At 47.4% G+C, this 17,591-nt stretch overlaps 1 protein-coding gene across 2 annotated transcripts in view; it reads left to right on the top strand.

Moving 5' to 3' along the window:
* The window catches only part of LOC110535133 (BMP-2-inducible protein kinase), a 104,066-nt gene that overhangs the window by 25,334 nt on the left and 61,141 nt on the right, over positions 1-17,591 (top strand). The gene's annotated exons all lie outside the window — the stretch shown is intronic.

Raw genomic sequence — 17,591 nt, 5'->3', positions numbered from 1 at the left:
GGTGGTAGTACTCCTGACTTGGAGGGAAAGATAGGAAGAGTAGGGCTGAGCTACACGGTGGTAGTACTCCTGACTTGGAGGGAAAGATAGGAAGAGTAGGGCTGAGCTACACGGTGGTAGTACTCCTGACTTGTTTGGGCTCATTTTAAAGATCAAAGGGATGGTGAGCCCTGTTTTTTATTTTTTTATTTTGTAAGTGCTCATAGTTTCCATGTTTCTCAAACCTATCCTCGAGTTCCCCCAGCTAACTAGTTCTACATATTTGATCTATTCACAACTAGCACACCTGATTCAACTACCGAAGGGCTTGATGATTAGTCAAAAAAATAAAAAAATAAAAAAATAAATAAATCAGGTCTCCTTGTTGTACTGGAATACATCAAGTAAGTGGAACTGGTTGGCTGGGGTTATCTGAGGAAAGGTTTGGAAACAATGGAATGAATGAATAAATATGTAGTCGACAATCAGTCATAGGCCTAGTTGTATGTAGTGATGTCATAAGGTCCCACCCGGCACTTAGGGTCTTGTGACATTGGTCTAGAGCTCGTTACTGCATGCCAGGGTTCCTATGGCAAATATAATTTCCTCTGTAAAGGCACGTGGGATGCTGCTGCTCGTTTTGATGCCGTCCACTCATGGAAGTTATAGAGAGAGCTCGGAGTAGCAGGAGTCTCTTTTTAAAACCACGAGAGCCAGTGTCTTTTCACGGGGCCACAATGCGTTCTTCTCTTATTACATAATGTTTGACGTCCCTTTTTATAACAAATGAGCAATCTAGCGAAGTAGACCGATTTTTAAATGTTGGATAAACAAGCTTTTATACAGAAGATATCTGAATAGTTTAATGAACAGGTGTTTTTATTTAATTAAAAAAACATTTAAACAGAAGACAGAATTACCTAGCCTGGTTCGTCTAAACCTGACAGATAAAAAGAACTGAAAGAATGTTTCTCCTTATCAAAGGGCTTCTGTTGATTCCAGAATGCCTGGAAAGTTCCAGAGAGAATGACAAGTCAGCTCCAAGCTCTGTTAAGGGGGAGATATACGCTCCTGGTGCAGAATCTCTCAACTGCACACCAAAAGCAAGCTGTTCTCTATTTTTAGACCGACAACCTAGTACGCAGATACATTTTGTGAACATCATTATGGTGTAACTGTGGTAGACTTAAGCTGTGTTCTTAACATATACTTACTAGCCTGAAGTGAAGTGGGTTTACAGAGGAGAGCCTTGATGTTAGTGAGTGGGAAATAAATATCCACATCCGCACATGAAGGAGAGTGTGTGTGTGTGTGTGACAGAAGTGAATCCAATCCATTACAAAGTGAAAGCTTAGTAATACACAGTAAACACTGTACTGAGTAGGCTCGGGCAGTATCCAGATTGTCATACCGACCTTGTGCCGTCCTGGGATATTTGATTAATACTGGCACTGAACACAAGGGGAGCTATTTTCAAACTCCGCTGAGCTTCTGTTATCTGAAGGTTAGCAATGCTAACAAGTACATGTACAATCCCATAGAAAATGCTAGCTAAATGCTAACGAGCGCATTGGTAACGTTTTATACAGTCTCAGACACACCATGTCTGCAGGACAGACATTTTATGCTCATAAAGTTATACAAGTAACACAAAAAATGCTACTCACAGTTTGCATTACGCCCAAAACAATTATTAGACAGCAAGGCTCTTGATCCAGGAGGGTATTTTTTTGTTCTCTACCAAGAGAAGCTTGATTTAGCAAGAAGCTAACCTGTTAGCTAGATAACTATCTACTAAATTAGCAAACCAAATGCACAACTGCAGAGCATTTATCACATTTTAGACAGTTAACTCAATAGTTAGAGCTGGCAAACATTTAGATTACGTGCTTGGGGGGAGTAATGGGGGAGGTTGGGGTAGTGATGAATGGGGGAGTACTGGCGGGGTGATGAATGGGGGAGTACTGGGGGAGTGATGAATGGGGTAATACTAGGTTAGTATTGGGGGAGGATTGAGGAGTACTGGGGTAGTGATGAATGGGGTAATACTAGGTTAGTATTGATGAATGGGAGGAGGGATGAATGGGAGGAGGGATGAATGGGGAGTACTGGGGGAGGGATGTAAGGGTGGGATAACGTTTTACAGGTTGGGGCCTCTTTTCTCTGAAGAACCCTGAGAGGGAGGGGTCGTCTGTTCTCTGAAGAACCCTGAGAGAGGGAGGGGTCGTCTGTTCTCTGAAGAACCCTGAGAGAGGGAGGGGTCGTCTGTTCTCTGATGAACCCTGAGAGAGGGAGGGGTCGTCTGTTCTCTGATGAACCCTGAGAGAGGGAGGGGTCGTCTGTTCTCTGATGAACCCTGAGAGAGGGAGGGGTCGTCTGTTCTCTGATGAACCCTGAGAGAGGGAGGGGTCGTCTGTTCTCTGATGAACCCTGAGAGAGGGAGGGGTCGTCTGTTCTCTGAAGAACCCAGAGAGAGGGAGGGGTCGTCTGTTCTCTGATGAACCCAGAGAGGGGGAGGGGTTGTCTGTTCTCTGATGAACCCTGAGAGAGGGAGAACTCCATAATAACAGAAAACACTATGTCATCATCAATGACATCATGCATCAGATGGATGAAACTATCTGCTTCATGCCTGAACAGAACCACACACACACGATCTGTGTTTGTCCCTTTTTATGAAGCCAATCCTCCTGTTTCCCCCCCCCCATTTTCCTTATTGGGTTTCTCTTTTCTACTCCTCCTCTTGCTTTGGCAGCCCTGACAGTCTATTGGAATAGTAATCCAGTCGGTTGTATTCTGTTACGCCTTCTGTGTGGGTGTTGTGAAGTAGGCCTGTCATTACTGGGGAATTTTCCCCATCTGTGCTCTAGATTCAGGGACCATGACCTCGCCCGGCCTCCACTAAAGCCCAGGCTTCAGGACCTCGCCCGGCCTCCACTAAAGCCCAGGCTTCAGCACCAGGAGCTTGCCTGGCCTCCACTAAAGCACAGCCTTCAGCCCCAGGACCTCGCCCGGCCTCCACTAAAGCCCAGGCTTCAGGACCTCGCCCGGCCTCCACTAAAGCCCAGGCTTCAGCACCAGGACCTCGCCCGGCCTCCACTAAAGCCCAGGCTTCAGGACCTCGCCCGGCCTCCACTAAAGCCCAGGCTTCAGCACCAGGACCTCGCCCGGCCTCCACTAAAGCCCAGGCTTCAGCCCCAGGACCTCGCCCGGCCTCCACTAAAGCCCAGGCTTCAGGACCTCGCCCGGCCTCCACTAAAGCCCAGGCTTCAGCACCATGTCCTCGCCCGGTCTCCACTAAAGACCAGGCTTCAGGTCCTCGCCCGGCCTCCACTAAAGCCCAGGCTTCAGGTCCTCGCCCGGCCTCCACTAAAGCCCAGGCTTCAGGACCGGGACCTCGCCCGGCCTCCACTAAAGCCCAGGCTTCAGGTCCTCGCCCGGCCTCCACTAAAGCCCAGGCTTCAGGACCTCGCCCGGCCTCCACTAAAGCCCAGGCTTCAGGTCCTCGCCCGGCCTCCACTAAAGACCAGGCTTCAGGTCCTCGCCCGGCCTCCACTAAAGCCCAGGCTTCAGGTCCTCGCCCGGCCTCCACTAAAGCCCAGGCTTCAGGACCAGGACCTCGCCCGGCCTCCACTAAAGCCCAGGCTTCAGGACCAGGACCTCGCCCGGCCTCCACTAAAGCCCAGGCTTCAGGTCCTCGCCCGGCCTCCACTAAAGACCAGGTTTCAGGTCCTCGCCCGGCCTCCACTAAAGCCCAGGCTTCAGGTCCTCGCCCGGCCTCCACTAAAGCCCAGGCTTCAGGTCCTCGCCCGGCCTCCACTAAAGCCCAGGCTTCAGGTCCTCGCCCGGCCTCCACTAAAGACCAGGTTTCAGGTCCTCGCCCGGCCTCCACTAAAGCCCAGGCTTCAGGTCCTCGCCCGGCCTCCACTAAAGCCCAGGCTTCAGGTCCTCGCCCGGCCTCCACTAAAGCCCAGGCTTCAGGTCCTCGCCCGGCCTCCACTAAAGCCCAGGCTTCAGGTCCTCGCCCGGCCTCCACTAAAGACCAGGTTTCAGGTCCTCGCCCGGCCTCCACTAAAGCCCAGGCTTCAGGTCCTCGCCCGGCCTCCACTAAAGCCCAGGCTTCAGGTCCTCGCCCGGCCTCCACTAAAGCCCAGGCTTCAGGTCCTCGCCCGGCCTCCACTAAAGCCCAGGCTTCAGGTCCTCGCCCGGCCTCCACTAAAGCCCAGGCTTCAGGTCCTCGCCCGGCCTCCACTAAAGCCCAGGCTTCAGGTCCTCGCCCGGCCTCCACTAAAGCCCAGGCTTCAGGTCCTCGCCCGGCCTCCACTAAAGCCCAGGCTTCAGGTCCTCGCCCGGCCTCCACTAAAGCCCAGGCTTCAGGTCCTCGCCCGGCCTCCACTAAAGCCCAGGCTTCAGGTCCTCGCCCGGCCTCCACTAAAGACCAGGCTTCAGGTCCTCGCCCGGCCTCCACTAAAGACCAGGCTTCAGGTCCTCGCCCGGCCTCCACTAAAGCCCAGGCTTCAGGACCAGGACCTCGCCCGGCCTCCACTAAAGCCCAGGCTTCAGGTCCTCGCCCGGCCTCCACTAAAGACCAGGTTTCAGGACCTCGCCCGGCCTCCACTAAAGACCAGGTTTCAGGACCTCGCCCGGCCTCCACTAAAGACCAGGCTTCAGGTCCTCGCCCGGCCTCCACTAAAGCCCAGGCTTCAGGTCCTCGCCCGGCCTCCACTAAAGCCCAGGCTTCAGGTCCTCGCCCGGCCTCCACTAAAGCCCAGGCTTCAGGTCCTCGCCCGGCCTCCACTAAAGACCAGGCTTCAGGTCCTCGCCCGGCCTCCACTAAAGCCCAGGCTTCAGGTCCTCGCCCGGCCTCCACTAAAGCCCAGGCTTCAGGTCCTCGCCCGGCCTCCACTAAAGACCAGGCTTCAGGTCCTCGCCCGGCCTCCACTAAAGACCAGGCTTCAGGTCCTCGCCCGGCCTCCACTAAAGCCCAGGCTTCAGGACCAGGACCTCGCCCGGCCTCCACTAAAGCCCAGGCTTCAGGCCCTCGCCCGGCCTCCACTAAAGACCAGGTTTCAGGACCTCGCCCGGCCTCCACTAAAGACCAGGTTTCAGGACCTCGCCCGGCCTCCACTAAAGACCAGGCTTCAGGTCCTCGCCCGGCCTCCACTAAAGCCCAGGCTTCAGGACCTCGCCCGGCCTCCACTAAAGCCCAGGCTTCAGGTCCTCGCCCGGCCTCCACTAAAGCCCAGGCTTCAGGTCCTCGCCCGGCCTCCACTAAAGCCCAGGCTTCAGGACCTCGCCCGGCCTCCACTAAAGCCCAGGCTTCAGGTCCTCGCCCGGCCTCCACTAAAGCCCAGGCTTCAGGTCCTCGCCCGGCCTCCACTAAAGCCCAGGCTTCAAGTCCTCGCCCGGCCTCCACTAAAGACCAGGCTTCAGGTCCTCGCCCGGCCTCCACTAAAGCCCAGGCTTCAGGTCCTCGCCCGGCCTCCACTAAAGCCCAGGCTTCAGGTCCTCGCCCGGCCTCCACTAAAGCCCAGGCTTCAGGTCCTCGCCCGGCCTCCACTAAAGCCCAGGCTTCAGGTCCTCGCCCGGCCTCCACTAAAGCCCAGGCTTCAGGTCCTCGCCCGGCCTCCACTAAAGACCAGGCTTCAGGTCCTCGCCCGGCCTCCACTAAAGCCCAGGCTTCAGGTCCTCGCCCGGCCTCCACTAAAGCCCAGGCTTCAGGTCCTCGCCCGGCCTCCACTAAAGACCAGGCTTCAGGTCCTCGCCCGGCCTCCACTAAAGACCAGGCTTCAGGTCCTCGCCCGGCCTCCACTAAAGCCCAGGCTTCAGGACCAGGACCTCGCCCGGCCTCCACTAAAGCCCAGGCTTCAGGTCCTCGCCCGGCCTCCACTAAAGCCCAGGCTTCAGGTCCTCGCCCGGCCTCCACTAAAGCCCAGGCTTCAGGTCCTCGCCCGGCCTCCACTAAAGACCAGGCTTCAGGTCCTCGCCCGGCCTCCACTAAAGCCCAGGCTTCAGGTCCTCGCCCGGCCTCCACTAAAGCCCAGGCTTCAGGTCCTCGCCCGGCCTCCACTAAAGCCCAGGCTTCAGGTCCTCGCCCGGCCTCCACTAAAGCCCAGGCTTCAGGTCCTCGCCCGGCCTCCACTAAAGACCAGGCTTCAGGTCCTCGCCCGGCCTCCACTAAAGCCCAGGCTTCAGGTCCTCGCCCGGCCTCCACTAAAGCCCAGGCTTCAGGTCCTCGCCCGGCCTCCACTAAAGACCAGGCTTCAGGTCCTCGCCCGGCCTCCACTAAAGACCAGGCTTCAGGTCCTCGCCCGGCCTCCACTAAAGCCCAGGCTTCAGGACCAGGACCTCGCCCGGCCTCCACTAAAGCCCAGGCTTCAGGTCCTCGCCCGGCCTCCACTAAAGCCCAGGCTTCAGGACCTCGCCCGGCCTCCACTAAAGCCCAGGCTTCAGGTCCTCGCCCGGCCTCCACTAAAGCCCAGGCTTCAGGACCTCGCCCGGCCTCCACTAAAGCCCAGGCTTCAGGTCCTCGCCCGGCCTCCACTAAAGCCCAGGCTTCAGGACCAGGACCTCGCCCGGCCTCCACTAAAGCCCAGGCTTCAGGACCAGGACCTCGCCCGGTCTCCACTAAAGCCCAGGCTTCAGGTCCTCGCCCGGCCTCCACTAAAGCCCAGGCTTCAGGTCCTCGCCCGGCCTCCACTAAAGCCCAGGCTTCAGGTCCTCGCCCGGCCTCCACTAAAGCCCAGGCTTCAGGTCCTCGCCCGGCCTCCACTAAAGCCCAGGCTTCAGGTCCTCGCCCGGCCTCCACTAAAGCCCAGGCTTCAGGACCAGGACCTCGCCCGGCCTCCACTAAAGCCCAGGCTTCAGGTCCTCGCCCGGCCTCCACTAAAGACCAGGCTTCAACGCCAGCTCCCCTCCTTTTCTTTCCTTTCCTCTGGGCTTACACACACACACACACACACACACACACACACACACACACACACACACACACAGTGCTGGCCAAAGTAGAAGAGATTTTGTTTTGTCGAACAACTGAGAAGGTCACGTCTGGTGCCTTGTTAAAAGGACTTTCTACTTAAAAATGCATGAAGGAATAAAATGATTCTCCTCTCCCTTCACCCTGCTGCTGATTATTTTAGAGGGCACTTTGCCTTGAACATGATTACATTGTTAATCTGGGTAAGATTATACTGTGCCTTCAGAGAGTTATCATACCGCTTGATTTATTCCACTTTTTGTTCTTAGATCCGTAATTCAAAATGGATTACATAAAAACAAATTTCACCCATCTACACACAAAACCACATAACCACAGTGAGATTTTCGTTGTTGAAATGTTAGAAAATGTATTGAAAATGAAATACAGAAATATCTCATTTACATAACTATTCACACTCCTGAGTGAGTACATGTTAGATTCACCGTTGGCAGTGAGTACAGCTGTGTCTCTTTGCACACCTGGATTATACACATTAGTTGATTAGCAATGATAAACATTTTCAAGTATTGCAATAGATTTTCATGCCAATTTAAGTCAAACTGTATCTACTCGTGAATATTCAATGTTGTCTTGGTATGCAACTCCAGTGTTTATTTTTTTGGCCTTTGTGTTTTTGGTTATTGTCCTTCTGAAAGGTGCATTTGTGTCTGTTGGAAAGCAGACTGAACCTGGCTTTCCTCTAGGATTTTGCCTGTGCTTAGTTCTATTCAGTTTAATTTTTATCCTAAAAAACTCCCTAGTCCTTGCCTTTGACAAGCATATCCATAACATGATGCAGCCACCGCATGCAGTATTTTTACTTTAGTGCCTTTCTGTTAACAGGATGCATGTTTTGGTATATTTTTCTGTACAGGCTTCCTTCTTTTCACTGTAATCTAATCTATTTTGAGTCAAAAAAAAAAATTGTTTTGCTTACTACATAATTCCATACGTGTTGTTTCATAGTTTTGATATCGTCATTATTATTATTATACAATGTAAAAAAAAAAAACTTGAATGAGTAGCTGTGTCCAAACTTTTGACTGGTACTGTATATTTAGGAGCTACCGAATGTCATTTTTTGGGGGGGGAATTTGGACATCTACAAGCTAATCTGAAGGAAGAACAGTACTGGCTCCGGAGCAGCATGAGTACATGTTGTGTCTGTGTGGAGTCTGGAGTCGCTAGGGCGACGGGCCTGCATGCTCTGCTTAAAAAAAAAGATGGGGGGGAGGGAGGAGCAGAGCCCGAGAACAGTGGAGAGAAAAAAAAAACGCAAGAAAATCTGAAGATTGCGGTGGCAGCTGTACAGATAACTCATTCTAAGGGCTTTGACTTGATCAAACACAACGGAAACCGAACACACTATGATTCCCCGTCACTTTATTAAGGCAACCACTTATTTAAATAACTAGAAAATTAAACTTCCTTTTTTATTTTTTCACCGGAAAAAAATAAACGCATAAGAAAAATCTTGCCGCTCTAAAATGCTTCGTAGTGTAATTTCTGCTCGGCATCAGACTCATTTTGTCCTTCAGTTGCACTTCTCCGCCTGATTTGCGAAGGGGCATTTTATCAGCAGACAGCGCTCTGACTCATGTGTAGCTCGTTTTCTCTGGTACTTTTCTTGGTGTAGCTAGCCTAGTCTTCTTAGGTATTATTAATGCATGATGAACTTTTTAAGCAAAACATTAGGAAATGATGGCTTTTGCAATGAAGACCTTGCTTTGTCATTGTAAGATAATTTAATACCAGCCAAATACAGTTGCTCTTCTGTTATCTGAGGAAATTAAGATGATTTCTGCTGACTGTGTTGCACAAATGTATTTTTTTGAGAAATAAAAATATAGTTGCACGTCAATGATCACTCTCTTAAAGCAAAAAAAAAACAAACACTTAATTTTAAAAATAAAATGTGACCCCCTGTACACAGCTACTCCCATTGTGGTATTTCCAAACTAACGTGACTGGCTCAGCTGTTCTGGGGAACTTTGGGGAGCTTCATAATGTGACTGGCTCAACTGTTCTGGGGAACTATGGGAAGCTTGATAACGTGACTGGCTCAGCTGTTCTGGGGAACTATGGGAAGCTTGATAATGTGACTGGCCCAACTGTTCTGGGGAACTATGGGAAGCTTCATAATGTGACTGGCCCAACTATTCTGGGGAACTTTGGGAAGCTTCATAACGTGACTGGCTCAACTGTTCTGGGGAACTATGGGAAGCTTGATAACGTGACTGGCTCAACTGTTCTGGGGAACTATGGGAAGCTTGATAACGTGACTGGCTCAACTGTTCTGGGGAACTATGGGAAGCTTGATAACGTGACTGGCTCAACTGTTCTGGGGAACTTTGGGAAGCTTGATAACGTGACTGGCTCAACTGTTCTGGGGAACTTTGGGAAGCTTCATAACGTGACTGGCTCAACTGTTCTGGGGAACTTTGGGAAGCTTGATAATGTGACTGGCTCAACTGTTCTGGGGAACTATGGGAAGCTTGATAACGTGACTGGCTCAACTGTTCTGGGGAACTATGGGAAGCTTGATAACGTGACTGGCTCAACTGTTCTGGGGAACTATGGGAAGCTTGATAACGTGACTGGCTCAACTGTTCTGGGGAACTTTGGGAAGCTTGATAACGTGACTGGCTCAACTGTTCTGGGGAACTTTGGGAAGCTTCATAACGTGACTGGCTCAACTGTTCTGGGGAACTATGGGAAGCTTCATAATGTGACTGGCCCAACTGTTCTGGGGAACTTTGGGAAGCTTGATAACGTGACTGGCTCAACTGTTCTGGGGAACTTTGGGAAGCTTGATAACGTGACTGGCTCAACTGTTCTGGGGAACTTTGGGAAGCTTCATAATGTGACCGATGAAATTAACGTGATCTGCTTTACTTCCTGATGTATTGCACTAGTTGAATGCAGGTTACTTAAAAAGTAGCTACAAACACTTAAAATTGTTATTCAACGGTATAAAAAAAAAAAAAACATCTCGTGGCTATTTCCAAATACCCCTGTATACGGTATACCGCCCAAGCCTAGTAGCCAGGACCAATCTCCTGTACAGAGGCTTCCTTTTGTCCACACACACACACACACACACACATTGGTACGCAGGGTACAAAGCCCCCTAAGAAATCATCCGTCCTGAGGCACTCTGGGAGAATAATGGAGTCTATAGCCGCTGCACTTCCGTGGCTGGCATGGCAGAGCGTGTGAACTAAAGCAACAGAGCTTTGATTTTAGTGAGAACCTGATCAGGAACCATATGGCTCCCGTCAGAGAGGGAGAGACCGGCAGGCTCAGTAGAGAGAGCGAGAGCGAGCGTTTTGGTTATTTAGTTAATTGGTTATTTTCTCACTGTCCAGAATTTGCAAATAATAGTCCTCTGTCCTTTTTTCTTTCTTTTCAATACTCCCTGATTGACTAGCTTTCCTTTTCAGTGATTATTAGTGAGCTGGACATGGTCAATAAACTGTGTGAATGTAGGTCCATTATCATTCTACAGTTTTAATTTGGTTTGAGTCATTTTAAAGTATGTTTGAGTTTGTCTGTCTGTCCTCCCCCAAAACACACACATATGTGACCCGTTTCAGGAAACTAGGCCTATGTTGCAGGCCACTACTTCACAGGAGAGGAAAACGCGAACTTTCACGTTTTTTATAATCAATCCTCAGGTTGTTTTTAAAATATATAACCGATAATATATCAACCGCAACTGTATTTTTCAGTAGGAGAGGGAAAGGAAATGGCTGTCCAAACTCTGTTGCGTGAGCAAAACTCATGCGAACACCTGACGCGATGTTATCTTTCTGGCTCATTTTTCAAATTAAAAGCCTGAAACTATGTCTGAAGACTGTTGACACCTTGAGGATGCGATAGGAAAAGGAATCTGGTTGATATACCTTTAAATGGAGCAAAGGCAGGCTATGGAACATGGAGTTTTCAAAACAGAAGCCACTTCCTGGTTTAATTTTCCTCAGGGTTTTGCCTGCAGTATCAGTTCTGTTATACTCACAGACAATATTTTGACAGTTTTGGAAACTTTAGAGTGTTTTCTATCCAATACTAAAGTAATATGCATATATTAGCAACTGAGACTGAGGAGCTGGCCGTTTTACTCTGGGCACCTTTTCATCCAAGCTTCTCAATACTGCCCCTGCGGCCATAAGAAGTTAACTACCTGCAGATTCATGCAGGGTAGTAACGTCATGTGTTGGGATTATGGTTAATTGTTTAGCTAGCTACATGTCTTAACAAAAGACTCCACTATGCAAGTAACTATTTCGGGTGCATTCGTAAATTCAGTCTCTGCTCCGATTTCAGTGCACTCTCGTCTAATTGTGACGGAGCGAAGAATAACTGATGAATTTACGAACGCTTAACACCTGGTGAATATGGTCGGTGTCAGTAAACCGTGGCAAAAAAAGTGTAATTAAATTGTTGCCAGCAGCACAGTCACATTCACCAACACTCTAGATAACATGAAACAGCCTAACCAGCTCTACCAGGGTGAGTAAAATGGTCAGAGTGAGGTGTTCTCTCATTGGTGTCTGGAAGTAGTGGAGGTTAAAGCTGAAGAGGGTGTAGACAAAGAAGAGCTCTCCAGTAGGTACCAAAAAATATTCAAAGGCCATTTTCTCAAGTGAGGTTACAAGTTGATCAACTTTCAAAGCAGAATTACTTTCCCATTGTTCCTCAAATGCAGTGTATGATAAACCATGTTGTAGCTCTGAGTCTGCTTATCCAATGTAAAAAAAATATATATTTATATAAATAATCCAAAGTTGCTTCATAAGACCGAAATCAAGGTGGTTGGTCAACATATTATATACAGTGTTTACCATATATGTCTTGCTCTCTCTCACTCTATAACTCGTTTTATTCAGGACGGAAAGTTAATTTCTTTGCAACATTTATTTGCAGTTTTGCTTTGGTCTTATTGCAAACAGGATGTATGTTTTTGAATATTTTGTATTCTGTACCGACTTCCTTCTTGACTGGGTGGTGTAATTAATAACTTCATCATGCTCAAAGGGATATTCAATATCTGCTTTATAAAAAAAACGTATGGGTTCCCTTCTTTGCGAGGCATTGGGAAAACCTCCCTGGTCATTGTGGTTGAATCTGTATTCACTACTCGACTGATGGACCTTACAATTATCTGTATGTGTGGGGTGCATGGATGAGGTAGTCATTAAAACATTTTTTTTTTAAACACTTATTGCACCCAGAGTGAGTCCATGTAACTTATTATGTGACTTGTTAAGCACATGTTTTACTCCTGAACTTTATTTAGGTTTGCCATAACAAAGGGGTTGAATAGTTATTGACTCGAGACATTTCAGCGTTTCATTTTTTATTAATTTGTAAAAACAAAATTCTACTTTAACATTATGTGGTTGTGTGTGTGTAGACCAGTGACACATTTCAATTGAATCAGTTTTAAATTCAGTCTGTAACACAACACGATGCGTAAGTGAAGGAGTGTGAACACTTTCTGAAGGCACTGTAGTGCACTACTTTGGACCAGAGCCTTATGGGTCTTGTTTAAAAGCAGTTCACCTCATAGGAAATAGGATGCCGTTTGAGACACAACAGGTTGTTTTTGAGAAACCCTTAGGCCCAGTTGGTTATAATAGGATGCGCCAGCAGAGCAAAGCAGTACAAAATGAACAAAACAAAAAATCTAGGCCAACAAACCGGTTTGGTTTCTGCTGACTGACTGTTGTTGGTAGTAAAGTACAGATTCTTTCCTTTTAAGGTGCCTTTCCTTTTTAATCTTGGGGATAGGGGGCAGAATTTTCACTTTTGGATAAATAGCGTGCCCAATTTCAACTTCCTGCTACTCATGCCAAGAATATAAGATATGCATATTACTCATAGATTTGAATAGAAAACACTCTGAAGTTTCTAAAACTGTTTGAATCATGTCTGTGACTGTAACAGAACTTATATAGCAGGCAAATCCCTGAGGACTAACTGTTCAGATTTCCCTCTCCCCCCTCTCTGTTGAATATATTGTCTTTGCCATTGGATATTTAATAGGAACCCATTTTCAGTTCCTACCGCTTCCACACGATGTCGCCAGTGTTTGGAATATGGTTGAAGTTATTTCTTTGTTTATTGGGGAAGTAGGCCAACTCGGAACTGGGGACACATTTGTGAGTTGCGCAAGACGTGAACAGCAGTGCTGGTTTGGTTTCGTTCCTGTATTGAATACAGATTGGCCCCGTCTACAATTTGATCGATTTATTAACGTTTAAAAATACCTAACGTCGTATTACAAAAGTAGTTTGAAATATTTTTGCAAAGTTTATAGGCAACTTTTGAAATGTTTTGTAGTGACGTTGTGTTTTGGTAAGCTGTTTTTTTTCTGGATTAAACGCGCTTTATAAATGGACATTTTCAATATATACAGTGCCTTGCGAAAGTATTCGGCCCCCTTGAACTTTGCGACCTTTTGCCACATTTCAGGCTTCAAACATAAAGATATAAAACTGTATTTTTTTGTGAAGAATCAACAACAAGTGGGACACAATCATGAAGTGGAACGACATTTATTGGATATTTCAAACTCTTAACAAATCAAAAACTGAAAAATTGGGCGTGCAAAATTATTCAGCCCCTTTACTTTCAGTGCAGCAAACTCTCTCAAGAAGTTCAGTGAGGATCTCTGAATGATCCAATGTTGACCTAAATGACTAATGATGATAAATACAATCCACCTGTGTGTAATCAAGTCTCCGTATAAATGCACCTGCACTGTGATAGTCTCAGAGGTCCGTTAAAAGCGCAGAGAGCATCATGAAGAACAAGGAACACGCCAGGCAGGTCCGAGATACTGTTGTGAAGAAGTTTAAAGCCGGATTTGGATACAAAAAGATTTCCCAAGCTTTAAACATCCCAAGGAGCACTGTGCAAGCGATAATATTGAAATGGAAGGAGTATCAGACCACTGCAAATCTACCAAGACCTGGCCGTCCCTCTAAACTTTCAGCTCATACAAGGAGAAGACTGATCAGAGATGCAGCCAAGAGGCCCATGATCACTCTGGATGAACTGCAGAGATCTACAGCTGAGGTGGGAGACTCTGTCCATAGGACAACAATCAGTCGTATATTGCACAAATCTGGCCTTTATGGAAGAGTGGCAAGAAGAAAGCCATTTCTTAAAGATTTCCATAAAAAGTGTTGTTTAAAGTTTGCCACAAGCCACCTGGGAGACACACCAAACATGTGGAAGAAGGTGCTCTGGTCAGATGAAACCAAAATTGAACTTTTTGGCAACAATGCAAAACGTTATGTTTGGCGTAAAAGCAACACAGCTGAACACACCATCCCCACTGTCAAACATGGTGGTGGCAGCATCATGGTTTGGGCCTGCTTTTCTTCAGCAGGGACAGGGAAGATGGTTAAAATTGATGGGAAGATGGATGGAGCCAAATACAGGACCATTCTGGAAGAAAACCTGATGGAGTCTGCAAAAGACCTGAGACTGGGATGGAGATTTGTCTTCCAACAAGACAATGATCCAAAACATAAAGCAAAATCTACAATGGAATGGTTCAAAAATAAACATATCCAGGTGTTAGAATGGCCAAGTCAAAGTCCAGACCTGAATCCAATCGAGAATCTGTGGAAAGAACTGAAAACTGCTTTGTTATATCTTTGTTTGAAGCCTGAAATGTGGCAAAAGGTCGCAAAGTTCAAGGGGGCCGAATACTTTCGCAAGGCACTGTATATAGACGGAATTAATAGAACAAAAAGACCAATTGTGATGTTTATGGGACATATTGGAGTGCCAACAAAAGAAGCTCGTCAAAGGTAATGTATATTTTATTTCAGTGTTTTGTGTAGCTCCTGCTACGCTAGCTCCTTTGTTTACTGCTGGTGCAGATGGATACAGGCTATTCGATAATTTGCTTCTTATGCTTTCGCCAAAAAGCATTTTTAAAATCTGACATGTTGGCTGGATTCACAACGAGTGTAGCTTTAATTGAGTATCTTACATGTGTGATTTAATGAAAGTTTTAATTTTATAGCATTTTATTTGAGTCTGCCGTTCTGCATTTCCCCTGGCTTTAGGCCAGTTGAGACGCTAGCGTCTCCCCTATCCATATTAAGGTGCCTTTCCCTTTTAAGGTGCCTTTCCCTTTTAAGGTGCCTTTCCCTTTTAAGGTGCCTTTCCCTTTTAAGGTGCCTTTCCCTTTAACAATTATTTAGTGCTTTCGTTACTGCGTGTGAAACGAGGCCTCAGTACTGTAACTGAAGAATGTCACCCAGGCTTTTGTGGAATGAGCACCATTATCCAAATAATCATGTCACGCAGGGAAGAAGAATGAAGCTGCTCATAAAAACACTAAGTTATCTTTACCCCAATACATCCTCTCTGTTCATATTCAGAACAGGCTGTGACCACGAAGATAGGGTACGTGCTGACTGGGAGTTCAGTCAAGATTTGATGTAGTTTTTCCTCTCGGGTTTCAACTACGGCGGGTGCTTTTTGTTGTTGAGTTCTCACTCGGCACAGCATGAGTTGAAGAGGGCTGGTTAACGTTTGATTGCAATGGTCAGATTCCCAGATTGCACTTTTGTATTGGACTGCAATGCGTCTATAGTCAGAAACAAGAACAGTTTCCCAACACTGATAATGATAAGTCTGGCTGTGTTTGTTTAACGTTAAGTCCATTTTTTAAAATTTCCCTTCGGCTAACTCAATTCACTTTTAATTAAGGTTGTTCCTTCCTGCCTGCTTTAAACCCTGACATACTTTGTTTGCATGATGATGAGGTTAACCTGCTCTGTTGTTGCGGTGATCATGTTAACCTGCTCTGGTGTCATGGTGATTCGCCTATCCAGAGGGCATGTGAGGTGTCTGGCTTCTCCTCTAATGTATTAACTGCTGTTCTGTGTGGTGCTCTCGGTACCTGATAACACGGTGGGGTGGGGGGGGTGATTCCCCCTGAGCAGACTGTAATGAGTCGGTGGTGATTCCCCCTGAGCAGACTGTAATGAGTCGGTGGTGATTCCCCCTGAGCACACTAATGAGTCGGTGGTGATTCTCCCTGAGCAGACTGTAATGAGTCGGTGGTGATTCTCCCTGAGCAGACTGTAATGAGTCGGTGGTGATTCTCCCTGAGCACACTGTAATGAGTCGGTGGTGATTCTCCTTGAGCAGACTGTAATGAGTCGGTGGTGAGTCTCCTTGAGCAGACTGTAATGAGTCGGTGGTGATTCCCCCTGAGCAGACTGTAATGAGTCAGTGGTGATTCCCCCTGAGCAGACTGTAATGAGTCGGTGGTGATTCCCCCTGAGCACACTAATGAGTCGGTGGTGATTCTCCCTGAGCAGACTGTAATGAGTCGGTGGTGATTCTCCTTGAGCAGACTGTAATGAGTCGGTGGTGAGTCTCCTTGAGCAGACTGTAATGAGTCGGTGGTGATTCCCCCTGAGCAGACTGTAATGAGTCGGTGGTGATTCCCCCTGAGCAGACTGTAATGAGTCGGTGGTGATTCCCCCTGAGCACACTGTAATGAGTCGGTGGTGTTCCCCCCTGAGCAGACTGTAATGAGTCGGTGGTGATTCCCCCTGAGCACACTGTAATGAGTCGGTGGTGATTCTCCCTGAGCACACTGTAATGAGTCGGTGGTGATTCCCCCTGAGCAGACTGTAATGAGTCGGTGGTGATTCCCCCTGAGCACACTGTGCAATGAGAATCATGCTCTACTGCCCTGTCACAGGAATGACAAAATCCCATAGTACTATTCCTGATAGTACCATCTAGAATAGTACTATCAGTGTACACACGCGTACTTGCCTCCTACTGTGATCATTCCGTCTCCTCTATGAATCACATCTGCACGAACCCAGTCTTCACTGAGTCATCCATACATCAATTGTCTTAAATCATTTATTTATTACTAAGTGATTCACAGAAATGCATAAACAAAGTAAATATGGTTACAAGGAATGATAGGATAATGTGCCCCTAGTGGGCTAAACCGGTATCGCGGCTTGGTGGACAAAACGGGGAGTGGGGGTCAGCTGAGAAGTCACTACAGAGGTGATAATTATAACAATTTAAATACTAATCCTTTACACATGAACGCTCACTCATTCGGGAGCAATTGCAATCAATATATATATTTACGCTCAGTGTGTCGTCTTGATGGCTGGTGAAAAGTTTGTTTCTTTTGTAGAATTGTCTCTCTCTCTCTGTTGTGGTTAGAGCGGATTGTTCAGAGTAACATTCCTTCATTCGTTATAGAATAGATGTTTCGGCGGTTGTCGTTCTTCGCGTTCAGTGATACCGAATTCCTAGCTGCAGACTAGTAATTAATATCAAAGACTTGTTCTTATTCTGTCGGTATCGATAGTCTAAGAGTTTAACCACGTGGTATGATTAAAAGATTCAGCAATGGTCTACAACCTTCGTCCCCTCCTAATGGAGAAAAACATGGTCTGGTGATAATTTCTCAAAGTTGGGTTTTATTTGGAATGGCAGAAAAGGTCTGTCCCAGGATGTTTGACCCTAACTGGGCTCAGGGGCGGTCCTCTGATTTAGTTAACTCCAATTCCCTTTGAGTTTTCCTTCATTAATCAGTCCAAAATCACATTGTAAAATTGTG

This window comes from Oncorhynchus mykiss, chromosome 11 (genome assembly GCF_057628025.1).
Source record: "Oncorhynchus mykiss isolate SJ-2025 chromosome 11, ASM5762802v1, whole genome shotgun sequence".
NCBI classification, from domain to species: domain Eukaryota; kingdom Metazoa; phylum Chordata; class Actinopteri; order Salmoniformes; family Salmonidae; genus Oncorhynchus; species Oncorhynchus mykiss.
Note: the sequence above shows the minus strand (reverse complement) of the source record. Positions and strands in the feature narration are given on the sequence as shown.